Raw genomic sequence first — 23,406 nt, 5'->3', positions numbered from 1 at the left:
TGCAATCGTACCTAAATATAAGTAAGCGGGAAACAATTTAGTTTGTGTTTCGACCTGAACAAAGCTCCCCGTCCAAGAAATAAATCCCAGGCGACCGCCGTGTGACGACTGGTGCTCGCTCCTTCGGCAATTCAATGTTACAAGAACACATTTTTATTGCACACGTGAACATCACCGAATACGTCTTTATTTTTGCGCTGTGAGTTACATCTGTTTTCTGTGTGGCAGGTTTTTGAGTGTCGTGACTGGTTTTGTGCGGATTACTTCTGAGAGTTTCTAAGGTGGCATATCTGGTTGGTATGTGCTACTCGCCTTAGTCATTTGTAGTTTTCAGAGTAATTTTTCTGCTCACAGCCTTTACCCCCGCCGCCGAGTCTCCATGCGCTACAAAACACGTCAAAGCGAACGGGCGCACTCCTTTTTAAACCTACCTCATTGGTGCACATCATCTGGACCGGCACCAAATACGGACACTATCACAACCGATTAACAGTATCTCTAAAAAAAGAACACAAAATAGCATGACGCAAAGGCTTGCGGGCATACAGCAATCGCGAGACGCCGTTCACACCAAAAATGAACTCGTGTTTGGGGAGTTTTTAGCGGGGCGTTCAAGAAGCAAGGACGCACATAGGCCATCCTTCGGCCTTCCAAATACGCTTACTCTTGTCTTTCCTGTAGATTTCCATTGTTTTCGTGGTTTGTTATATCTCCCTGCAATGAACGTGCATAAGTAGAATCTTTTTTTTTTGTGGCCAAGAGGAACAAAGGAAGTTACAGTCAACGCCAACAAAGAAGAATACGCGTGTCTGGCTCAGCGATGGAAATACTTTATCTCGGTGTTTCTTGGCGTGTGTTGCTATCCCGCACTCTTCTGCGGAGCCGTGACGAAATAGCCTCCTGTTTCTAATTGAAAGGTATGTGATTGTGTGTGCGTTCATGCGTGTGTGTGTACACGTGCGTTCATACGTTTCCGTGTGTTTGAGATGCAGAGAGAGAGAGAGAGGGAGAGAGATAGAGAGCGAGCGAGCGTAATAAGAGTTGAAGAGAGAGTGTACGTTTACAGGGATTTTTTGTGAAGTTGACGGGAGAAAGAGGTGAGGTAAATGTTGGTGTGCTGTGCGTGGAGGCGTAAAGCTTTACTCGGATGTTTAGGGCCAGATACTTCACGCCTGACTGCAATTTTTTTTTGAAAGAGAAAGTTTATTACAAAAAAGGATTACAAACATATTAGTATGCAGACGAGGGTTCCAGAGTCAACTGACTGAAAGGGGACCCTCGATTACAAATACATCAAACGAATTGTGTAGAAGCAGCAAATGGGCGAAAGAGCCCAACAAATCAATATGCAGTATAAAACACACAAGAAATTAGCATTTTATGCACAAACATTCGAAAGGTAGCTATAATTGTAGATATCTTATATAAAAAGTAAAAAATCAGTTCGTAAATGACACAAAGGAAGCATAGGCACATGAGAACATTTGGTATAACGTAGGAATAAAACAGGGAACAAGATCCTAATTACAGCAAAAGAAATCCTCTAAGGTTTTTTTTAAAGCAACCAAGTGATGGGGATGATTTGACAGCAGTAGGCAAATTATTCCAAAATTTCACATGATGCATTCGCGCTTCGCATGCTAGTAAAGAAATTGAGAGCTCATTTAGGTTGAAGTGTTTACGTCATTGGTCCAGCAGCGGTCCGCCAGAGCGTTAGTTTATATCACTTTTACCTTTATTTTACATTCGTGGCGTATACATGGATGACCGCGATAGGCTTTTTGTGCGTGCTCTAACGTCGCTTTTATGAAGCCCATTGTAATTTTCAAAGATATTGTGGTTGTGGGAGTGCCTCGGCAGTAGGAGTGCCTAAGATGAGACACACGTCTGAAATGGGGCCGAAATCAACGTAGTGCAGAAAGTTTTGTCGTTATTGGCTAGGGCGATGATCTTATGAATACCGTAATTTTAACGACAATTGTCCGTAGGGCGAATTTCAAACAACGGCATTACATGCTTGATAGCAATAAAGCGAAGCCTGAATATTACGCATACATATTGACTTGCGTTACGAAAAGACTAATTTTATCCCGCTCATTGAGCAACTGCTTCGAACGGGGGTAAGCCAAATGCATTCTAAACTAACAACATTTTAAGGCCGCCGGTAATGTCCAAATGCTTCTACCAACGATAAGTGCATGATTGATTGTATGGTTTAACGCGCCAATGCAACGCACGCGATGAGGTGCACCATAGTGGAAGGTTCCGGATTAATTTTGACCACCTGGGGATCTTTAACGTGCGCCGAAATCTTGTACACACGGGCGTTTTCGCTTTTCGCCTCCACCAGAAAAGCGGCCGCCGCGGCCGGGAATCGAACCCGCGACCTCGTGCTCAGCAGCACAACGTCTTAGCCTCTGAGCCAGTTCGGCGGGTCAACGATAAGTACAGCTTTCGCTGCTGCGGAAGTATGGGAGGGCTGCGTTACAATCACCGAGATGGAGTGGGGTTATTCACCTTACCTTGCAGATAGCCGCGCAATCCTTGATAGGCCCTCAGATGAATCTCTTTGAAAATTTTAAAACTCTACTTTCCTTGCCCCGCGTCTTTCAGCTTTTCACTTGGTAGTGTTTAGATTACGGGCTTTTCTTGGATATATTTCAGGCTCGTTTTCACGGCTGCCTCCTTCCGTGCCCATAAGACACATTTTTAAACTGATATGCATCCCCATCTACGCTACGTTAAACGCAGAAGGATGCCTCTACAAGTAGTAGTGCCGTATAAGTGATTTATCGTGTTTTATGACTCAATGCTTCTATTTTAGTCTATTTTAACCACTTTTAAATGGCGGGAATTTTGCATCAACTCCGACGCCTTCGTCTGAAAGATGAGCGTCTGTTTTTGCATGTTCGGCGCAAGTCTATATCTCTGGAGGCTCCAGGAAGCCATGAATTGCTAAAATGTATGGTAATTTGATTCATCATATTTGGTTTCAGCGCTCTAGTGAGACAAATAATTTGTGCTTGTAGAAACGCTTACTACCATTATTCTGCGGGGACAAATTGCAATGCTTAAGTTAGCTTTGACAATTGTCTTGCAAGTTATTTGATAGAAAGTAATCAATGTTTTTTTTTTTTGGCTAGCACACTCTTAGTCGAGAAAACATTATAACATTGGGTTTTTTTTCCGGTCTCTTTCAAACCTTGTTTAATTTTTTTCTTTGACGCCTTTCATAATACCAGTAAATCTAAAGCAAGAGCGTTTAAACATCCCGTTCAACAACCTGATTGCAATGAACGAATGAATAAATTTATTCCATAAGGATGGCGCTATCACCAAAGAGGGAAAGGGGTGGGGAAAAGAAGGAAAGATAGTTCACGAGGTGCGCCTCTTTGGCGAATGCCCATATCGCGAGCAACGTGTCTTCCCCTTGGTCTTTTTGGATGAGCAATAAAATCAAGAGCATTCGAGTCCACATTAACACTGACAGAGAGGCGCCTGGAGAAAAACGAACGAACTCCATCACTTAATCTGCACAATGCACAGGAGAGTAAGCCCAAGCACAACCCTAATTCCAGCAGTCAGTCGAGGAGGCGAAATACACATCTTTAATGAATACAACTTCGTCCCGGGCAAAAACGGGTGTTTCAGTTCGGGCCCACGACTACAGGGGATTCGCTATTCGACGAAGCCCTCGACCGCCAACAATCCCCGAAATAAATAATGAGCCTTCGTATGACGTTGGTCCGCTCCCCTCGCAAGCGTTCATCCCAGGGCCCTCTGGACAACCAGACAAGTTCCCGAGCGCCCTCCGGCTGCTCGGAAATGGATACAGGCTGGCCATCTTGCACCGCGTCCCGAAGGGAATGCCCGCAGCGGGGCTGTCCATGGTTAATGTCTTATTCATCGGCGCAGCAAGCTCACGTCGCTCGCCTAACTCTGTAATTAGGAGCCCTGTACTCGCTTTCCGGCCCCTCATATATATAAAGGTTCCGGACATGTGGTTCGGGGTTCCTTTTCAACCATAAGGGCGTCTGTGCTGGATTGCAGAAAGATAGGAACAGGAAGGTACGCCGCGTGCATTCGTTTTACGACCAGGGGTGACACTTACGGGCAAAGCTGCTTTTACAAAAAAAAAAAGGCCACGCATGTTACTTTACTTTTTTTGCTGCATTTTTTTATATTTTTATGATTTCTATGCCGCTGGTTTGTTTCGGTCAGCGTTAGTGAGAGCGCGTCTTTCAACTAGGCGTCCGCTTAAGCAACGAGGTAATTCGTTATGGAACAGCTACGCCCTCTGGGCTTAGCAGCTGATATTAAATGCACATTCCTAAAGACTTAGGTATGTTCAGCCGTGCACTTGGCCTCCAATAACATTCTATACAACAAAACGAATTGTTTACACTCCACGTAGTTGGCTAGGAGCCAAACCTTCAGCCCTGTTTTCGTTGACTAAATATTGAATTAATCCCGCGTAAAACGGAACATCTGTTTTCACTAACCATCAATAAAATAGTTGCTGGCTGACTTTCGCAGTGCCTGGTCAGAACTTTCGGCGAGTCGACAAGAGACCGAATTGTTTCGCTGCCTAAATGCACGTGCGCGTGTCGAGAAAATGCAGACTAGAAAACTCCTAACAATAACAACACTTTTATCCGCTTTCTTTTTTGCTCTTCGCACACAACGCCATTAGTTCGCCTCGCTCACACAACTTCTCGTGCCTTTCAGCGAGTGTTAGCTGTGTTGCTTCGAACGTTCGCCTGTGATCCTGTGGGCGTTCGCGCGTGCATGCGTCACCCCTTCTACACCCTGAAGGTCCTTCGTAAGCGCTGTTGCTTCATTTGTTTAAAGCTTCTTGGAACAGAAATCCGTTAATCCTGCTTCCGACAGACTCGCGCTCTATGCAGCCGGCTTGAAGTCATAAAGCATTCATGGAAATGTCAGAAAGAGGGGCGACTGCTTGAGTATGATGATCCTATCTTTAGCTTTTTGTTCTGTGTTCGTACGTATTCCTGCTCGCGCATCGATGCTATATAGAACCATGTTTTCTTTACCGTGAATATTGAGGTCAGGACCTTCTCACTGCCTCAAAGGCAAGTTGCGTGTTGACAGGCCGGACTAAGCGGCTCATGCATTTTGCGAGCGAAAACTGGCGTGATCAGAGGCTTTTTACACCCACACGAAGGGGGCTAATGAAGTTGCAGGGAATGAGCCACAGTGTATTTACATTTACTGAGCCCGTGTTGGGTGTTTCAGGCTAATACCCAAGAAAAATAGGTTGACGCCACGCGTCTCCGCTCCACACACCCCCTAAAAGAAAACAAGCTCGGAGTTAACGCAACATCACGGTGTTGGAACAGACGTTTTTCGATCCGGACAACGCCTGCATCGTCGCAAATAGAGAACTATAGACCTGTGCTTTGACCTCCCAATCATTCATTACTATGTAGAGAACGCGATTCAAGATACTTTCTTGAGTTGGCAGACCGTGTTTTATCATATATGAACCCCAAAACCTATGAAATCCAAAAATTTGCAGTGAGAACAGGATTCACCAGGATGCACAAAAATAGTCTTGAAGACGATTCCGGAAGGCGCACGTCCAGATTTGTGCACCGTGCAATGGTTTCCATCAATTTGAACTTTGTCTTTAACCATATAGCGGCTTTGTGAACCTGACAGCCCAGTGCGACGCGTGCAGCGCAAACACGAGAAATTAGGTTGTCCTGGAAAGCGCACCAAGGTGATACAAACATATGGACAAAAACCCGTTGGAATAGCCACGGTCGGCAGTCATTTGCTGTTTTAGGGGCAGGAAACGAACTTTCTGGATCAGAGAACCAAGTCGAGTAGATGATATCATAGTTCAAGTAAAGAAAAACAGTGGACATGGGCTGGCCATGTAGTAAGGAGGACCGACAACTGGTGGAAAATTACGATAGCAGAGTGGATACCAAAAGACGGGTCTAGAAGAAGGAGAAGGTCAGTAAAATGTGATGGAGGGATGAATTCCGCAAATTCGGTGGCCAACTGGGGAATCGAACGGTGTAGGACAGGAGCGATTGGAAGTCGATTGGAGAGGCCTTCGCCCTTGCTGTGGTCCTGAGTAGGTTGTTGGTGATGATGATCATAATGAAAACAATCCTGTGCATATGTTAGTCTTGGCAAAGCTATACTCAGGCTAGTGAAAACAGTAGCGCTCTTAAATGGGATTTAGCTTCAATTCGAAAATTTCACGGGGAACGTAAGTGCGCTTCCGTACTTATAAAACAAAAGCGTGCGTACTATTGTGACGGGTGCCTTTTCAATACACGTCCGCCGGTCGATACAGCAGCCACGCTATTTTACCGTACCTAATTCATCTTAAGCCATTCTTATCAATCTTAATCTAACTTAAACCATCTTAGTCTACCTTATTACACTTTACTACTCATTATTGCCCAAACCTAACCAATGAATAAATAACTTTGGTAATTCTTTATTATCTATATACACGGCTGGTATGATTTGGTTCTCTTCTGGCCTTCTTGTGTTTCGCTACCTTTCGTCTAGACACCGGGGACTGCCACTTTTATTTCGCGATCAAACATATAACGCTTCGCCTTAATAAGTACAGTAGTTGATTACATATTGCTGACTCACTATGCCGCTCCGCGATCGTACTATCAAAAGCGCTGATATGTAAACAGAGACGCTTCCAAAAAGCTACCAACACAAGCGACTGTAGCGAAAACTTATCTTTTGCAACTACTCTTCGTTGTGTTTTACCACCTGCTTCGACATCGTTGTATAATGGCATGATTGGCGAGAGAGAGATCTCAGGAACCAACAACGAACAGGTTTCACTAGTTTAATAGATTTGACTCGGTTTTACAATGCTTTACAAGATCCTCCTTGACGGGTAGCACACCGTAAAACGTCCCTACAGATATCCTTCCAAATCATGTTGTCGAATCGGGCGTCAGCTGCCAAATAATCAATACTTTAAGAGCTATTTCGGTTCCATGGGCCCGCATTCCTTCAAAAGCAGTTTGGTGCACACGATTGAGGCGCAGAATTGCCACACGAGTGTTGCAAAACATACTGTGAAATAGCTTCGTCCAAGAAAATTTCGTCATTTCGGAGCCCTTCCACGTGCAGTGATCGCTATTTCCGCTTCACAATCAGTTTCCCAAATATATTTGTCGAATGCTGGTTGTGTCAGCGTTCAATAGGTATATTTGATATAGTACAGATTGGTTCTGAGTTGTGAATGGTGCGTTTGACGCCTTGCATGTTGCTGTACTTGAATACGTTATTTTCATACATTTTGCAAACGTTTACTTCGAATAGATATGCTGCAAAGTTTTGAAAAGCGCCATCCAAAGATCAGATGACATACAAAGCATGCCTTAAAGGTTAGCTGATAATCGTTTATCAGGCGTGTGGTTTTCTCGGTCAAATCATAAACGAATGAGTGCTTACTTCTAGGAACAGGTTTATAAAAAAACAACAGGGATAAAGTTAAAATTATAGCAACTTCAAGCCATAAAATCCTATGCCGTAGTCGGAAGCGTACACGTATGAAATATTAGGCGCTTCATAAACTCTACTTTCAAAAGGAACACCGAATATGGCCTCGAAGAAGAAATCTCGTAGCTCACTTTGCTACGCAGTGGGAACCAAAAATATTTGCAGAGCATCCTTCAGCATATTCTTGTCGTACGAGAACACTAAAGCGTTTCTTTTTCCGATCTTCGGCGACCGGTCTGCTGCCGAGCGGCATTAAACTCACTGAAGCTACTAGGGCGAAACGTTTAACCTTAGCAATCGATGTGCAGTACAATGGGGGAGGCTTATCCGCATGACTGAAGCACAGAGACGCCATCAATGTCACGTATTACCCGCCACGGTGGCCCAGTGGCTAAGGCGTTGTGCTGCTGAGCCCAAGGAAGCGGACTAGATTCCCCGCCGCGACGACCGTTTTTGGGATGAAGGCGAAAAGAGAAAGCGCCCGTGTGTTCGAGATTTCAGTGCACGTTAAAGATCCCCAGGTGGTCACAATTAATCCAGAGCCCTCCTTTACAGCAAGCCTCATGCCTGTGTAGGAAGGAAGGAAGGAAGGAAGGAAGGAAGGAAGAAAACTTTATTAAGAAAGGATGGCCCGAAGCCGCTGGGGAATAGGGAGGGCAGGAAGGACGCTAGTAAAATGAGCCATCATGGCGCCCTGCTGGTGCCATGAAGTACCAGCGGCCGAGGCAAACGCCGAACGCTGCCTTGTGTAGCGTCGGCGCATTATGCCTAATCATAAATCAAATGAGGTAACTTAAACACTGACAATAATGTAGAATATTTGTGCTGATTGGGCCCAGTTACAACTTGTGAGGCCAGAATCGACCGATGTGACTGTCGGTACTGCTCCGCCACGACCAGTTAGTCGTGCTTCACTGCTGGCACAGAAAGAAGCATATTCCATAGCAGACGTATTCAGATTTCTAATAACACAGGGCAGGCGAGCCATTTTCCGCCAGTTCCTCGATTTCCTTCTCATCTCGACGTCATCCCTCATAACGAGAGGGCTGCGCAGGGCTGTGAAGCTTTAGTTAACGCAGAAATAACAGATCCTGAAACCTATGAGCGAGACAAAGTTTCTCAGAAAATATGCTAGACAGAAAACAGACACTGCAACTGCGTGTAATCACGGGAAAAACAGAAAGAGTACAGATTTAACTTCGTAATCGTCTTGGCTTGTTCTTGTACACCTTCTACAAGAACAAAACAAAATACCTTTAAAATGAAGCCCTTTTCTCTGCATTATTGCCACGATGGTTTTTCAGTATGCTACAGAGTAACTATGATCGTCTGACTACCACGGATTGTTTTCATTTCGTGTGTAACCAAACCTTTCTTGGCGTGATTTGTTCTGCGGTTCACTCGTTTTCGCATTCACTAAAAAATCACAAGCTAATGGATATCTATTATCTTCTCACAGCAAACACGCTTCCACGCCATTGCAATGTCAATTCCGTGTCTAGAATATTTGCCTCCCACTACATTCCACTCATCGGTTCCAGAATCTCATAATTCGGCGTGAACTACACATCACGGCTGGACACAGCGCTGGCGTCATTGGAGATGACGTAGAGGTGTGAATGAACTCGACAAAGAGCGTCAAAATTTATATTACTTTGTACGGTTAAATGCGTTAGTTGCAATATTTGCTCATCAGCCGCAAGTAATACAATTCCTGAATGATGTATTTTTATTATGTATCCCAAAAGATTCCTTCATTCAGCTAACATCGTTCGTTAGTCTTAGCTACAAAAGGAAAAACGCTGCCTTGTATGAGATTAAAATTCATTGCGAAGTTCTCGGCATTAGAACATCCTAACCACAGGTCCGCAATAGAGTCCTCCTTTTTTATTTTGTTCAATCGCCGGAACACTTCGGCCTTCATGCTCTGGGAAGGTTTTATCGATTGCCTTCGCTGCCAATCATACCCACGTAATTACATTTTTGCTGGCTTCAATGCTCTCGCTCAAGCTGAAACCGTAATTAGGTTAGCACTGGAGATTTCTGACGCTTTCTAAACAAGATTTCCCTCCTAATTAGATTCCCCATGCAAAAGAAATAATAAACGCAAAACAAAACCACTAACGCCCACCACGTGCTCTCGAATCTCAGGCATCCGCCAGAAAGAGCAGAATATGAGATCAAACACGCGAACGAGGGTGTAATTTCTGGCCCACAGTCTTGGTGTCTTGGTGGGAGCCTTTACTTTCCTTAATAAGCATTTCTGCTGCGGACAACGTTATGAAATAAAAGTACACCCTCCCTAAATAAATGTGCGTCTTTCTTCAATGGGAAGAACACAGGTAAGTAGCTCTTGTTTCGTTTTTATATATTAGGGTTTCTTTTAAACTTTTAAAAATGTGTTCTTTAGATATATGCCTCGGGTTTGTATGGATCAAAACCGCTCATTATTTCGTTTTGTGAATAAAGATAGTGGCCCCTCTGATATTTACCTTAGTTGATATTATTGCTATGCGCTAACGCAATTTCAGAGGACTGTAAGAAATATCGGATCCAGAAGGCTGACGATAGCGATGAGAAAAAGGAACAAACAAAGATTTTTTTGCGTTTCGTGAACTTTTGCTTCTTCTCAGTAGGAAAGGTTCATTCGGAGTATAGGAGGCTGCGTGCAGCTGAACGGAGGCGTTCAGAAATCGATCGACACCATTGGAATGGAAATGTTAGACATGAAATTGATAGTGACAGATGTAATTTGACTAATTCAGATATAAATCACCCTAAAACGCTAACAGCCGCTCCGCTAGATACAAGAGTGAAAACAAAATGCGTTTGAGGTGGCGCTCCTACCAAGCATTCCCTTTTCTATTAGTGTTCTTGATAACGCCGGCTCTCAAAAGTACACAGGCTTTCGGGTTTTGCGCTACTTCTAAACCGACTGAAAATAATAAATGTCCCATTTTGTGGCGTGAATGATAGTACCAAATATTGGTAGTCGTGTAAAATGTCACCTTGTTCTCTAAAATTGTGATTTCAAGTCAGCCAGCTTTGCTAAAATAACCATTTTTCTGATTAATGAAAAGGAACTTTATCAATAACGTTTTTGCGAAACCCAAGAAATGTACAGAGTACTGCAGTTTCAGTGATATTTCATTGAATTGGAGATAACGTATGGAAAGCCAGTAAAATTGCAGAAATGTAGGTATGACGGCATAAGCACCTGCCCAGTCCCACGACGCTTGATTTGCAAGTTTCATAAATGGATGTTTTGATTAATTAAGTTTTAGATGCGACGCATCTCTTTCACTCGCCTTGTCCCTCCGGCGTCGTCCGGCGTAGTCCGCATCCCTCCCCCATTCTCCTCGCCGTGCCAGCTGCGCGCTAGCGCCGCTCTCACCGCAGCGCTATCTGCGTGTTAGCGCTCACCGGCGCTCGCTCTGTCGCCGTACCAGCTGTGCGTGGGTGCGGGTTAGCGCGCAGCTTGCGCTCGGTTAACACATGCGCATGCGCTGCTATGCGCTGCTCTCTTTCATTCCGCTGCATATAAACGCGGTAACTGCGGCGCTCCGCTCAGTCGTCCCGCCGCCGCTCCGCCGATGACATCCTCCGATGACCACCGATGATTTGAATGGAGACTAACAGGCCTGCCATCGCGATGGTCGGCGCAACCGTAAAAAAATTTACACCATCTTCCCGCAAAGAGGACCATGGAGTACACTACATGCGACGCATCGGGGGTGAACATGCTGCGTAAAATATGGGCACACAACAACAATGGACACGCTAAGATAACGGAAACGCAACGAAAACCCCCGATGCGTCGCATCTACCCCATGGTTCCCCTCGCGGGAAGATGGTGTAAATTTTTCTTGAACACGTGGAACAATGAATAAAGTCACAAAAATATCACAAAACATTCAGTACTCGCGTTTCTTCTTTTTACTCTCCACAATGTTATAAAAAATGTAAAGCAGGAACAATTCGAGAAAATGTCGAGAAAATGCTACATGTAGGAGAAAGGCAGACAAAACGTCCAAAATAGGCCAGCCATCACCGCTCTGTTTAGCCGGCCTTGAGCGCATTAATAAATGTTGGCGGCCCAAGTCCAAAGTCCAAGGGCCTCATCTACATAGGCATCAGCGTTCCTCATTCCTGCAAGTTTCGTTACTGCCAGCATATTTCGACTAACTATTCAGGCGTGACAGATGGAACAAAAAACAATTGGAAGCAAGCACAGCATTCTATAATGCGAATGCGTGTCAGCAGTCCTGAAAACTACAGATGTAAAGGGTTGAAAAAGAAATGAAAGATTTCAAAGAAAAATGAACAGTAACTTTTCCTTTTTTCTACCAGGGTAAAGTTGAAAAAAAAACAGATCTTCCCTAGGAATCTGGGATTTTTCGACCATCGGTAAATGTCGGTACACTTCCCTTAAAGGGACAGACAACGAATTTTTGTGAAGTGCATGTCCCCCAGCTCATTAGAACGCCAGCGTTTTCTATAGCAGAGTAACTGCAACGGATTTTAAAACAACAGGCGGAAAAAATTACAATTTGGCACCAAAAGGTCCAAAGTCTGCAAGGTGGCGACATGTAGTGCCTAAACATGACACTACCTTACGGGTCAAAACAATTCCGGTGATTTAAACGTGCGAATGAAAAACCGCATGAAGGAGTAGCAAAGGTTGCATGTGACTGTTGTTTTAGCCAGGGGCACGTTTTTAAATACCTCTTTTAACCTTACGTGAAGTTAAAGGTGTGTTGCAGCATGGCCCACTGTCATGGTTTCGAGCGAAAATTGTGATTCCAAAAGTTCAAGAACGCTATTAAGAACGTCATTTCGGGTTAGGGTGTTTTAAGTGATGGCCTTTCATTTCGAACGAGGAAAATATACTGCACAAAAATCGGCTGTCAGTCCCTTTAACATCGCAGAATAAAAAGCCCGCAAGGGAATTTCGTCAAAAGAATGATTTTGGGAGCCTTCGAAGCCCCTGTATTCCTCCACGCGGTGGCAAGGTCTTCGCTTCAACCAACCCTGAAATCCTTCGCCTGTCGCGCACTGAAGATTCCATCCTTTTCTCTGCAGCATGTGAAAGAAACTGGCCAAAGTTTTGAAATATGCTCACGAAGCTACGGAATAGGCTTGCATGGGGTCGTACCTTAAACCTTGTGTATGGGTAATCCAACCTAAATGTCCCTAAATTTTTATCCACTGCACAGCTAACCATTGACGTGTCAAACGATAATTATTCAGGCGTGGATTGGTATAATGGCCGATCTTGACGCGTTGATTTAAAATCAATGCCTTGACCTAAAATCTTGCCTAAATTTTAAATGCGGAAGCCGTGCAAGGGCTTTTGTGATGCAGTCTTTTAACAATTACATTCGTGCTGGCAGAGTTGTTAGGGCATTTAGTGATAATGATATGAGTGTGTGGGAATTTTCACAGCCATGTGCGGAGGGGTCTTCTTTCAGCGTTTGGCATTTTTCTAAAAGAAACAGGAAAAATCTGCATTGAAAGTTTGCGCCTCTAAAAAATGGAAGCGTAATTTCTTTTTTCCAGAGGGAATAGTGATGGTCGGTTTTTACCACAGGTTTAGTAGTTAATGCCCGCTCTATGCGGTACCAACCCACGATCAAGCTGCCCCTGCGGCGCAAGTAGGTTCAAAATTTCTCTGTGGTAAAATTAAGGTCGAAAGTACCGGCAAACCATTCAGAAAACACACTACTTTGCTTCACTAAAAATGAGGTAAGCCCACACTAACGCGTAGGGACTCAAAGGTAGCGAATCTGTACGCAACCTCCACGACCATCACGAAGGTTTAAGTCCACGATTGCAGCCGATTTCTTTCATCGCTGCCGCAACGATCTTTACTCCATCACTGTTGCTATAAGTGTGAGCTTCTTTGAATTTTTCGGAAGTGATAATCACCGAACATCACTTTGTAGGGGCTTAAGCTATAACGTGTCTTTCTCGTTCCGAGCGAGTGTTGCCCCGATTACGGCAAACACTGGAGTCTTTCTTGTTCCGAGCAAGTGTCGCCACGATTACCCCGAACGCTGAAGTTCTTTTTGCGCCAATTTTGACAAGTCTCCCTAAGTGGGTATACTTGGCTTGAAAAACGTGTGCAGGGGACGCTGGGTGGTCGCCGCGATACCCACGTTCACGTGCGCACGCTAGGAAATTTCTTGGTATTTTTAACTGCGGACACAAAAAATAAGGATTTGCTACACAGCATCGCTGTTAAAAACCGCCTTGTCGGAGTAAAAAAATCTGTCATACATTGCCCGCACGAATGAGCGTGAGATATATATATATATATATATATATATATATATATAGAGAGAGAGAGAGAGAGAGAGAGAGAGAGAGAACCTGTCGATTGTGCGAAAGATGGTGGTTGATCCTTCACTTAGAGGAATGGGTTCGCATAAATATAGGTGCCCTTATTCTTTCGTGCAACGCTAACATGCGTGACGAGAAATGTATGGTTAGCGTGGACAGAGAGAGAGAGAGAGAACTCTTTAATGTGGGCTGGAGAGGTCAGCTCTGCTAGCGGCAGTGCTTGCTGCGCTATTTGGGGTTGATTTCAATGCAGTGAGGTGAATGTGAGAGATTGGGAAAACAACAGTTGCACAGAAAACAAAATTAAATAACAATGACATAAGGAAATTCAAGAAAAAAACACTAAATAAAGATGAGTAAAAAAGTTCAGCAACTTGCGCCGAGGAAGCACAGAACGCCAAACAAAAAAAGGGGGAAGAAAACGTACATGAGGACGCAAACGCGTACAGATGCAGTGATGCGTACAATTCAAGACTTACAAAATTTTCTGTAGTCCATTACCAGTCTATCACACCGTTAAAATGCTGTACTGGGATTATTATGCTAAACGTTTGTACCACGACTCCCGCTTCCCGTCGTGTTGCACCCATGCTGGTGCAGTCATGAGGCTCATTCCTGTATTTTAACTTCTCCAACACGCAATTAATAGACAGTTCTGTGCGTTGACATACCTTGGAAGCCGATATTCCAAACTACGTCCATGAATGCAAATTCATTCACAATAAAAGTATTGTTCCACGCTAAACAACACTGTAGCATACTAAGAATAGCTCAATCTTTCAAATGAGCTATGTTGTACGTTGTCTTCGAGGCCTTTTAGTCGCCCTCGCAAGATTTAATGGCTGGTGATGGAGGCGAAAAGCGGGTACGCCCATGCGTTCGATTTTCGGCGCACGTTAAGGATCCCGAGTTGGTCAAAATTAATACGGAGCGCTCCACTACGGCGCGCCTCATCGCCTTTGTAGCGTCGGCACGTTAACCCCAACAATAAAAACCAACAAACAAACAAACAAACAAACAAACAAACAAACAAACAAATAAAAATAAATAAATAAATAAATAAATAAATAAATAAATAAATAAATAAATAAATAAATAAATTTGTCGCTGCCTCGAAAACTCTGAAAAATTAGTATATGGAAGGCATCAAATTTTAGCAACAAAACAAGGCAGTGCAATTAAGGAATAAATAAATAAATGAATTTATTAGAAACAAGAGTGTTTCCCCGTCGGAGGATGGGGCAAGAAATTTGGAGAAGCGCCACAAATAGATTGTCTTAGTTGCAGACAATGCTAAGCTGTTCACTTCAACGGGGGTGCCCCGTGAGGTACTATTTTCACCACACCCACTGTGGCATTTGCCAGTGGGCGACGGAGCGTCCACATAAGTTGCTGGAAATACACGGAAACAGAAGTTGTTCTACTTCCTCGTCACTCGTCGTAACTTCTAACAATATGGCGCTACACGCGCTTGCCAAAAATTGATTTAAAAAGTGGTATGAAAAAATCAACTCGCGCACCTACCGCCAAGAAAAACAACTATAGCCACAAACCACACTTTCCTCCAAGTCACCGTATTTGCATAGCAACGCTTCTTATGCAAATGCTGGAAAGTGGGGAAACTTGTTGCCATTTTCATAAGCAACAAGCGTGCGAAAATGCACGCCTTCAGCGTTCTAGTGACCTAGGCGGCGAATATAAGAAAGGAGACGGAACAAAAGAAATACCTTTTTACGTTCTCCATAAACTAAGCGAAGGGGCGGAAACAGCCGCCAGTTTCAACAATTGTCCGCCCGCGCCGGAGTTTACGCTCTACAGCCGGATCCGCATTTTGAATTCCACCACGGAAACTCCGGTCAGCCAGGCGAAAGAAGGGACCCGCTCTTCGTAGGAATTCAGCTTTCATTGGCTGCGTGCCTTCTGGAATGCCCGCTTTTCAACGCTTTTTTCTCGCGTATCCTTCCGAGCCCTCATGCCTCTCTTTTTCCCTTCTTTCTTCGGCCCGCTACCTTTATATCTATATCCCCACTTTGAAAGAGCACTACGCGCACATATCTTGGTCGCGTTTTGTTCTCTTGGTCGGAGATCATTCGTTCCTCCTATAGAGATTCTTGCATTACTCTTCCTTTTTCTACGCATTCTTAAGCAACCGATGTATCGTTGCTCTTTTGTTTGCACACTAAAAACTTCTTTCGGTCTCCCTTTAGCGTTGCGGGTTTCTGTTGTTGCTTCACCTTTATGTCTGAAAACATAGCAACCTTTCGGCTTGTATTTCAGTCGCTGCCTCAGCCACTACGACTGAAGCAGTCTGCTTCCGTTTGATCCCTCTGCGCTGCTCCTCGTCTTGTCATTGATTCTCAGCCATCCGGAGCTAGGCGCGAGGAGAAGTTGCAACGCCGGCATGGCCGCATCGATTTCGCGCATCGAGAAAACTCGCTGAGGGCTGAGAACCTTGAATTCATTCTCCCATCTGAATGCTGTCTTTCTCCACAAACGTTTCCCTCCTCCGTCAAGAAACGGTTGCCGTTTTTTTTGCTCTGCTGGCGCCGTGCTATTTGAGAATCTGGACATGCTTGGCGCATGTGCCGGTGAAAGCTTTTCGAAACGACCCTCGGCCTTTCTTCATCCCAGACAGAGTGGGTCGTTTCGACATCGTCGAATACACGATCCCACTCTACGTCACAAGTATTCTCTGGATGTCTCCCCAACTAGTGTGTTTCAATTTGCATTTATCGAATCCGTGAAGACAGCTACTACCGGCGCCCGGTCGATTAGGTTGTCGCATCCTGCACAGGGACTCTTCCCTTAAAGGAGCCATGAAGAGAAAATACAAGTTGGGTTTATTAGAAAGGCTGCTTAGTCCCGATAACAATGATACCAATATCATCGCAATCTTCGAACAAATAACGGAGATATGAAAGAAAACGTGTGAAGCAGTCGTGACCCCCTAGCCAATTTCCCGCAACTTTTCTATGACGTCACGGAACCTTGTTTGTGCGATTGGCGGCCGCCTAACTCACCTGTCGCGACGACACATGACTGGACGTCTGTAATGAGGCCTCCAGTTCCATTTGACCGCATCACTTGAATGCTAACGTGCAGTTAACGCACTGAAAATTATGTTTTATTGTTGGCCCGTATGACGTCATTCTTGCTCATAACACGTCACTGTGGCGCGAAATTTGAAATTTTTAAATACTAAATTGCTTTTTTTTTCGTTAAAAAAACATCTTTTGGGGCTGTAATGGAGCTGAGTGAGATACTGAATCCTAGTTCTTTCGAATTAAACCAAGTTGTATTTTCTCTTCATGGCTCCTTTAAAGGTTTCTTGCAGCAAGAATGTGGCCACGTCATCGTCACAATAAACAGCCTATTTAGTCCACTCTGGACGAAGGTTTCTCGCGTTGACTTTCACCTTCCCTGCCCTGCGCTTCCGGAGTCGATTCTTTAGTTTCGAATTTCCTTCTTTCGTTCCTTCATCGAGTTCCCCTTCTTCTAGACCCTACTCCCATTTTTCACTACATTGAACTAAATAGTCATAAAAGATTACCCCTATTGCAAAATAAAACTTGACTTACATTGTAATTTTGTCCACCTCAACGACAGCTCTAAAGTTCCGCAGTCAGCCGTTATGTGTAACAAGAAATGACGTAGTCAGTGCGAAAAAATGTGAGAGAAAGAATGCTTCCAGAAGGAATAAAAATGCAGAAAGAAAGAATGCTTCCAGTTTTTCTTCCGTAGAATTTTAGATGATTCAAAGTACAATAACCAAGGTGCTAGTGCTGTAGAAGCCGGGGGTAGAAGGTTGGTTGGTATCGCAGAAACGTCCTTCGAAATCTCGCGGTAATTCGCAGTGGGACATACGAGTAACTCCTGCGACTACCTTGCGCGTAGATATGGAAGCTAACCGATGGGGCAATGCATTTTCTATGTGATTGTGCTTATTAGATCGCACACACCAGTGTCTGTCCACCTCAGGCTCTTTCGGCCTTGCGCTGTATGCAACTAATATTAAGGACATCAAAGACTTTCCTGTGGAGGTTGGGCAGATTTCCTCTAGCGGCACCACGCTGTCGTGAAGGGTTGCTATTCCACAATGATGCATACCATCGTCACCACCGCATACCGCGCATGCTCGCCGGTGATCGTCCATCCGTGCGATTAGTGATGTCGTTTCACCAAAATTTTCAGCGACACACGCAAAAACACATTAGTTTTGAAACCTATAGAGTCTGGCATGGCAATTCAGAACCCCGCAGGTACCAAGTTTCAAAACCGCTGCAGTTGCCACTTGGCACTTTATGGCGCCTCAAGCGAATTCCAATTTGCGTTTTCTTGGTGGTGGAAGGTGAATTGTTGGTTATCTCTCATGCACGTCTTATGTGTGTCGCACAGTTTATATAATTGCGCGCTTCTGCGTTTTGAATCCTTCAGAAATAAAGCCTCTCCCTCCACAGGAAAGGCCGCACAAACTCGTCCGCTTTAGGTAATGTCTTATACGCGGTGTGCACGCTCCCACTGGGATTCGCAACCTGCGAAAATGCGCGAACTTCATGAACATGCCCGATGCGGTCACTAACCCCTAATCCAAGGTACACTTCATGCACTCAGAGTGAACGTGAAATACGTGACCATTGAATTTGGCTAACAAAGTCACAGGCTTTCTCAGTGAATTATCCCGTGCCAGGTCAAGCACCACCAATGTTTTAAAAAGTTTGCCGCGTTCGCCTGGAGACGTTCGCCCAGTCGTAGCACCTTGCTTTTATGGCTTAGATAATAATTCTGTTATGTGTGTTAGTTATCTTCGATCCCTGCTCTACTTCTGCGTATTTTCATGAACGCGATGATTTTGATATTGCTTTAGTAAATTAGGAACAACAATAGCTATGATGTTTTTATATACCTTTGAAATAAATGGCAACCCCTGTCTATTCCTATAGAAATATCTTCATGAGCTTGACATATCTTTCGAGATAGTTACATTGTTACATAAGCTCTCCTAGTACTTCGTAGGAAATAAAAATTACTTGTGGGAGGAATCATATTTTTGTTTCACTGGTTCCGTACGCCGCAGATTAAAAAGGGAAGGAATTAAGAGCGAGGAGAAATATCTTTATCAGAGGGTGCATGAATGCCCTGTTGGGGAACGAGAGGGGCACGATGAAAGGGAGGAAATATTCCAGAAAAAAAAAACAGTGTTCAAGGTTTAACTTTTCTATTGATTCGAGAGTTGGATGATGTTCATATGGCCTCCACTCCGTGAGAGGCATCGTTAGTGCTTAATTACATGGTGCTGGCTGGCCGTGCACGCTCTCTCCGCCAGTCGGCATTCATCCAATAGCTCGGAGCTGGTCAGCTGCTCTATTCAGTGTTCATAGTTAGGGTTGGGATTAGAGGTAAGAGTAGGGGTCCGTTGTCACCCCAATGTCACGTGGCATATGGTGTCAGCGACATAGCAGAAGTTACAAGCGGCGGAGTATTGGGTGGGATACATAGCGTATTGAGGAGATATGATTTGGTTTTTAGGTGCTGGAAAGTGTTTCCTACCTCGGGTTTTCACTTTGAAAGGGAAGTGATGTGGGTGGCTTTGTAGCTGACTAAAAGTTCGGTGTATGTGTGGAGTGGCGCTGACTTCGAGGTGGCCTTGGTTGTGGAGCTGTTCTCCTTCTGGGGAAACGGTCCGGTAGGAATGAGAACGGGCAGAAGTGTGTGCCCCATCGTTCCTTTCCAGGGACTCGTGGCCAGGTGACCAGATTATATAAGTTCTAGCAATCTTTTTGCTTGTCGCAGCATGTTCACTGTTTTGGGAGATGCGGCCATTAAGGAAGTTCCTGCGGGCGGTCTGGAAGTTGTTAGCGATTAAAATCATAAATTCCTCGCCCGTTGTGGCAGCAACAGCGATGACAGCTTCCTCGGCCGTGTCGATGGAAGCCCTTGGAATAGCCGCTGTGACTTAGGTTTTCGTTAAATTTTACTTTTAAAAGACACTCTGGTGAGCACCAACGGAAATATCTCGTCGGTTAAGTAATAATAAAATTACTGATAACCGCTTAGTGCAGTGACATCGCGCGGGAAACACAAAATACAGGTAGAAGGACGCGGCGATGCGTATTCAAAATGGGAAGGAACCTCATACAAACTTTATTATCGAAAACTCTTAGTGCCAAACTTATGTTGAAATGTTTTCATGATTTCTTTTCACACATAATTATGTTCCTGACCCAGTTCACCCCAAACATAGATGGGATACACACTGCATGCTGTGTGCTAAAGCACATTAGTAGCAGTCCATAACAACAGTCGGCAATAACAGTCCGCACATTAGTAACAAGCATAGGTCGCCGCATATTTAGTCTTGTCGCGGCAAACTTCAAAGTAAAGTTGTAGGTAGCCGTGTAGGATCACACACTGGGCATTCACCTAGCAAGTGAACACAGAATTAAGACTACAAATGTTCAGTTTTCTGCCACAAACTTAATTACTCATTATTCAGCGTTGCGTTAGTCATCTCACCTTATACATATATTTTTGTTCAGTCAAAACCTTTGTATGAGTGAAACCACCGGAAAATTTTAATTACAAAGACAAAAAGCGTCTCGCCAAGTGCAGCAGTATCAACAAGAATACTATGGTGTAGAAGACTTGTCACTGCTTTCAGAAAAGGGCCCCAAATGGATAGGACCAGGAGATGGAGCACATCATTTAAGCCTTAAGCTGAGAGTACTTTTGAATGGACGTGCGCTGGGATGTCTCAGGCACACCACCCCCGTTATTATTACCAGCCACCTGCGACTGAAAATTGGCGTCACGCGCGAATTTTGTTGCTATTTTATTAGAATGCCATCGATTATCCCGCAATCGAGAAATTCTGACACTAACTACGGCATGCGGAAATAATTTCAGGCGCTCTATACGTCAGGAAGTGAAATATTTTGCCTGGATTTTCTCGCTAAAAATTTATTCACGATATATGAACATATGCCCAAAAAACATGAAATGTAAAAATGGTTAGATGCACTCAACTGCTCTTGGCACACTTGTTCATTTTTACCTCGGTGCGGAAATTCTAAGTTTCTATTTTGGGTTTACATGTTCTTTTAGAGACTTTGGTTTAAAAAAAAAAAAACTAAAAGAACGCCGAATGTAGTCTTTACGAATTGTTTACGCAGTTACGCGGATGTCAACTCGACAAATTCCGTACCGACATCTCAACTGACAAACACAAGCTGGATAATTTGTTTCGAGTTGCTTATTTTAGGCGCGGAAATTATGATTGGTAATGGCACTCAGGTAATACATAAACCAATGTCACGGCGCAAATCTCCGAAATTTGGTTTATGGTCCTACTAAGCACGCGTAATTTCGGCTCTCAGATGGTTTTGTGTTGCGTGTCGTAACGCCGCTCACAGCATAAATGATACAGGGCGGAACACAAATGCAAATGTACCTTAAGGAACATGTGACCAAGCATTGGCAAATGTTCAAAATTCTCTATTACGCCAGAATCGGCCGCAACGTTTGCCTTTGTGAAAAACTTCTGTTTACAGATTTAAATCTATTCGCAGATGCAGATGTGTCAGAAAATCCCCTCAGCAGTCCCTTACCCATTTAGAAGAAAACAAATATCCTCTCCATTCGTACCGACGGCATACTTTGAAACTGCTGTTATGCTGGCGATCAAACAGGGAACGCCAGTGTTTCTGATCGCGACCCTCGGAGGGACGTATCTTTGACCACAATGAAGATTTGCGATTTCCAGACGGTGAAATAGCCTTAATAAAAGATAAAATGGTGGTGTCACGCCATTTCTAGCACATATTGCCCACCAGGATGCACAAACCGCAACACAAACTTGAACACCCATCGGTGGTTCACCGTGCACATAAAGCATTAAACATTATGTATCAGTCTGCACGCGCATTTGGAGAAAGCCATTCTTAGGTATGGTTCCCAGCACAGGAAACCTTATATTTTTGTGTTTGCGTTGTAGAACAGCGGGATGTGGGCTCTCTGAGCAGTGCAACGGTCATGTGGCTGCTGTGGGACGAGAAGGAAGTGCGAGAAGACAGCCTACGGACCCTCCAAACTTCCAACCCGCCGAGACCACCTGGATGACGGAGAAGCTAAAATAGCGGCGGCACAGAGAAGACGCCACCAGAGTGCGCAGCTTGCCTCTCTATTGGAACGTGCAGAATGATTGGTTGTCACAGCACTCGGGAACACAAAAGGTAACCGTGCCCAATTAACATCAATTTATCAAGCTGTTGAATCACCCACTCAACACGTTGCCCGATAAAAATGTGTTTGCGTGGCGAGGCGCCGTCGTTTCCTAAGCGGTGCAGAAGAACGCGAGCCTTCTCTCACTGTCGGTTGCGCACGCGGTTCATCGCCGTAACATCACTTGTCGGCTGGGTTTGCGTTACTCTTAGCGGTTTCTCAAGAAGACATCTTCATACGTCCACATAAAAAATGACTTCCTGCCCAGTCATTAATAAGGCGCGCTTTACGCAGTAACCATATGCTAGAACTGTTCCGTGTGATAGGGAACACCCATAATTATTCGCCATTACATTTCTCTTAGATGGTAACACGAGGAGCAGTGATCTTAATAAGCGTAGCGTCCTGGGCACGTTGGTACTCCATTGTTGAATAAAATGATCGCGCTAAAAAGGGACACGGACGGAGTGAGGACAGACACACACGGCGCAAACTTCCAACTACTTTTTATTGAGGAGTCATAAGTGCCAGTGATAAGTGTGTTAGCAAGCCCTCGCTGGCTCTTAACGAAAAAGAATTGGTTTTCTTGGCCGCCGCATCACCAAACGTTTAATCTCTCCTTTTTTTGCGTGCGCATGCGCGATCGTCCTTTGCAAAGTGTATAAAGTTGACACAGTGGCGATAAAAATTCCCGCGCCTTCCCGCGAGGGGAACACGAGTAAATGCAGAGCATTGGGGCCTCAGTACTGATTGAAGGCAGTGTTGCTTCCATCGCTTCTTCCGTGATGCTGGAGTAGCAGACACGAGTAAACGTGGGCACGAGCGTCAACCAAGGAAGGAAGGAGCAACGCAGTGACTGAAACACGAGCGACCGCTAGCCGCTATATTTGCAGCGCGCGCAGTAGAGGGAGAGCAGTACGGGGGGGAGAGCGCGCATGCGCAAGCAGCGTGCGCCCTTCCACGCCCCACCGCGCTGCTATCACGCACCTGTTACGCCGAGACCGCGACGGAGCGAACGGGCTGACTACTACGCATGCGCGCGCCAGCTGCTGTTGAGAAAGAGGAGGGAAGGAGAGGCGCACCTGCTACGGACGCGGAACTGTTGACACCGTCCGACGCAGGAACAGGCGAGGCTAAGAAATGCTCTGCATTTAAAAGTAGTTGGAAGTTTGCGCTGTGTGTGTCTGTCCTCATTCCGTCCGTGTCCCTTTTTAGCGCAATCATTCTATTCAGAGCAGTGATCGTGTAAGTTGCAGTGCTCTTGATTGTAGGGCCGCAGTTGGATTGCATAGAAACTTGCAACCTTATAACAGTGTATATAATAAATGTTCACGG

At 44.7% G+C, this 23,406-nt stretch overlaps 1 protein-coding gene across 1 annotated transcript in view; it reads right to left on the bottom strand.

Annotated features, from left to right (window-relative positions):
- The window catches only part of LOC144179269 (uncharacterized), a 110,970-nt gene that overhangs the window by 11,076 nt on the left and 76,488 nt on the right, over positions 1 to 23,406 (bottom strand). The window lies entirely within an intron of this gene.

The sequence above is a fragment of the Haemaphysalis longicornis genome, unplaced genomic scaffold (genome assembly GCF_048455015.1).
Source record: "Haemaphysalis longicornis isolate Haplotype H1 unplaced genomic scaffold, Haemaphysalis longicornis Haplotype H1 scaffold_4, whole genome shotgun sequence".
NCBI lineage: Eukaryota > Metazoa > Arthropoda > Arachnida > Ixodida > Ixodidae > Haemaphysalis > Haemaphysalis longicornis.
Note: the sequence above shows the minus strand (reverse complement) of the source record. Positions and strands in the feature narration are given on the sequence as shown.